We start from the raw sequence: 3,882 nt of genomic DNA on the forward strand, positions 1-3,882 counted from the left end.
CAGGATGGTCTCGATCTCTTGACCTTGTGATCCACCCGCCTCGGCCTCCCAAAGTGCTGGGATTACAGGCTTGAGCCACCGCGCCCGGCCAGGTTATTTCTTTCCTTTGTTGCCCAGGATGGAGTGCAATGGTGTAATCTCAGTTCACTGCAATCTCCGCCTCCTAGGTTCAAGCAATTCTCATGTCTCAGCCTCTCCAATAGCTGGGATTATAGGAATGCGCCATCACGCCCAGCTAATTTTGCATTTTTAGTAGAGACAGGGTTTCTTCGTGTTGGTCAGGTTGGTCTCAAAGTCCTGACCTCAGGTGATCCACCTGCTTTGGCCTCCCAAAGTGCTGGGATTACAGGTGGTGTAAATCACCATGTCCAGCCTTTTTTTTTTGCGATGGAGTCTCACTCTGTCACCCAGGCTGGAGTGCAGTGGCATGATTTCGGCTCACTACAACCGCCGCCTCCCCAGTTCAAGCAATTCTCCCACTTCAGCCTCTGCAGTGGCTGGGATTACAGGCACGTGTCACCACACTCCTGTTCTAGGTTACTTCTTTTATCAAATCCTTAGTTATTTCTGAAGTGTTTTATTAAAGAGCTTAGCCTAATCAAGGTATTTTTTCCAAAAACTTTCCTGAAAATTTTTTTTCATTACCATATACTGTAAACTAAATCCTTTAGTCAGTAATTAAATAAAATGACTCACTGCTTAGATGTAATCATGCTCTCAGAACTAACACTTCAGGAACTGAATTTAAAATGAAAATAAGGGCCGAGCCTGTAATCCCAGCACTTTGGGAGGGTGAAGCACGAAGTTCACCTGAGGCCAGGAGTTTGAGACCAGACTGATCAACACGGCAAAACCCAGTCTTACCACAAATACAAAAATTAGCCAGACATGGTGGCGCATGCCCATAACCCTAGCTTCTTGGGAGGCTGATTGCTTGTACCCAGGAGGCAGAGGGTGCAGTGAGCTGAGATCACCCCACTGCACTACAGCCTGGGCAACAGAGCAAGACTCTGTCTCAAAAAAACAAAACAAGCAGCATGGATGGATCTCAAGAGGATCACGGTGAGTGAAAAAGGCCATTTAAAAGGTCATATGCTATATGATTCCATTTCTATAACATTCTCAAAGTGGCAACATTAGAGAGATGAAGAACAGATTAGTGGTTGCCAAGGGTTAGGAATGGTAGTAGGGAAGGGTGGGTGAGTGTGACTGTAAAGGAGTAGTACACTTCCTGAGAAAGAGACAACAAAAACAGAAGGTTTTTTTAAAAAAAAATTGTAAAGGGCAGAAGGCAGCACAGGGAGATGTTCACGATGTTGGAGCAGCTCTGGATCTTAATTGTGTTGGTGGTTAAATCAATCCACACATGATCAAATGGCATCGAATACACACACTCCTGTAGTAATGTTAATTTCCTGGTTTTGATTTGGAGCTAGAGTTACATAAGATGTTCAGTGAAGGATACATGGGACCCCTCTGTACTATTTTTGCCACTTCCTATAAACCTATAATTATTTCAGAATAAAGAGTTTAAAACAAATGAACTGCTTACATATATTATTTTTTTAAAAAACAATGTAACTGGATCTAACAAACAATGAATAAGACATGTTGTTGAGGCTGGGTGCAGTGGCTCACATCTGTAATCCCAACACTTTGGGAGGCTGAGGTAGGAGGACTGCTTGAGCTCAGTAGTTCAAGACCAGCCTGGACAACATGGCAAGACACCATTTCTACAAAAAAATAAATAATACAAAAATTAGCTGGTTATGGTGGCACATGCCTGTAGTCCCAGCTACCTGGAAAGCTGGGGTGGGAGGATCACCTGAGACCCAGAAGGTTGGCAAAGCTGAGGTGGGCTGTGATCACACCATTGTACTCCAGCCTGGATGACAGTGAGACTCCCTCCCCAAAAGGAAGGAAGGAAGGAAAGGAGGAAGGAGGGAAGGGAGGAAGGAGAGAAGGAGAGAAGGAGAGAAGGAGGGAAGGAGGGAAGGAGGGAAGGAGGGAAGGAGGGAAGGAGGAAAGGAGGGAGGGAGGGAGGAATGTTGTTGAACTGCATCCCTATTTTAAAAGCCTGGGTAATTAAAAAACCACACACACTGTATAGAAGAACTCAGGAGCTTAAATACTGAAATTCTTGTGTCCACCACACAAATATTATAATTATTTAAGTGACCCTGGGGCTTAATTTAATACAGCTCTTTTTGTGCCTGTTTTCCAAGTCTGTTACGCTAAAGGAGATGAAAACGTCTGCAAAACGCTGAAACATACACAAGTAGTAGTTGAGGATAAAGAGAAGCAGGATGCCCTTTCAGATCAGAAGGACTTCAGTTCAAAACCACAGTTCCATTCTGGATTGGCTCTGCACTCTTAAGCAAGTAACTTAATTTCACAAAGTCTGTTTGCTCATCTGTAAAACTGGAATGATAATACAATTTGACCAAATATCAGAGGGCCCAAACCTGAGATAATTCTAAATAAATAACATTATCCTATTCGCTAAATATTTTTTCAAAAAAATGTTTGATTACCATGGAAACTATTTAATTAAAAATTCTTCTGAGGGCCAGGTGCAGAGGCTCACACCTATAATCCCAGCACTTTGGGAGGATGAGACAAAAGGGTCACTTGAAGCCTGGATCACTCAAGACCAGCCTGGGCAACAAAGCGAAACCCCATCTCTACAAAAAAAGCACAAAACAAAAATGAATCAAGCGCACTGGCGCACACTCCCTTGTCCTAGCTACTGGGGAGGCTAATGCGGGAGGATCACTTGAGCACAGATTTCAAGGCTGTAGTGAGCTATAATCTCGCTGTACTCCAGCCCAGGTAACACCATGACATGGCATCTCCAAATAAACAAATAAATTCTTCTGAGAAGAAAGGTAGTTACAGACATACCACTTCTTCCCCAGAGAGAATGTAGAAGTTTCAATTTGCCTTTTCTAACAGTCAGCGTCTCCAAATAAACAAATAAATTCTTCTGAGAAGAAAGGTAGTTACAGACATATCACTTCTTCCCCAGAGAGAGTGTAGAAGTTTCAATTTGCCTTTTCTAACAGCGTCTTTAACAGGCATTGCTGACTACTGAATCATTTACTTCACAGACCAAGTATCACCATAATAAACATCAATAGATGACCCAAGCCCCTTCGTTTGTAACAATTATTTCTTACATTAACAAAACTCTCAGCTAGGGTTTACAAATCTTACAGCCTCATAAAAAACTTTCATTGATGTTTATAATGATTAAGTTTAACCTACATATTACAAATGGTACAATACTCTTAGTTGACAAGATTACTTTCTTTTGATTTTACTTTTTCCATTTACCTCATTCATTTTTTTAGTGTAAAAAATTTTAAGTTTCCTATATAATGACTATTTCAAAGGCAAAAATAGAATCATTATTTCATGAAAGTTTCTGTGTTATGCCAAATACAACTGATGTTCAGATAATCAAAAGTGACTTAACTACCTTACTTATCCAGTGGTTGCTGGCTTGGCAACCATCACTATCCAGAATACAACAATGAACTTGGAACTGAAACCCAGGAACTTAAAAAGATGCCCTTGAGTCCTAACTCAGAGTCTGTTTACTCTTATTGAAGCAGAATTCCAACTTTAAAATTTTATAACCTTAAATCAGTTCCTGGTTTAAACCAATCAGCCATTAAAAAAAAAAACTGAGGACAGAAAAACAGGTAAATCTGATTATGGACTGGGCTTTGGATAGGTTAGGGAATTATTAGGGAATTACATCAATTCTATTATGTTAATAACAATATTTTGGTTATGCAGTCTTGGTTTTATTTTTTAGAGAGGCATACTGAAGTATTTAGGGGTAAATGTTATGATGTCTTTATTCTTTTTTTTTTT

The 3,882-nt window shown here is 40.6% G+C and overlaps 1 protein-coding gene across 7 annotated transcripts in view; it reads right to left on the bottom strand.

The window, feature by feature from the left end:
- The window catches only part of LOC108314094 (probable helicase with zinc finger domain), a 69,489-nt gene that overhangs the window by 31,913 nt on the left and 33,694 nt on the right, over positions 1-3,882 (bottom strand). The window lies entirely within an intron of this gene.

The sequence above is a fragment of the Cebus imitator genome, unplaced genomic scaffold (genome assembly GCF_001604975.1).
Source record: "Cebus imitator isolate Cc_AM_T3 unplaced genomic scaffold, Cebus_imitator-1.0 Scaffold148, whole genome shotgun sequence".
In the NCBI taxonomy this organism is placed as follows: domain Eukaryota; kingdom Metazoa; phylum Chordata; class Mammalia; order Primates; family Cebidae; genus Cebus; species Cebus imitator.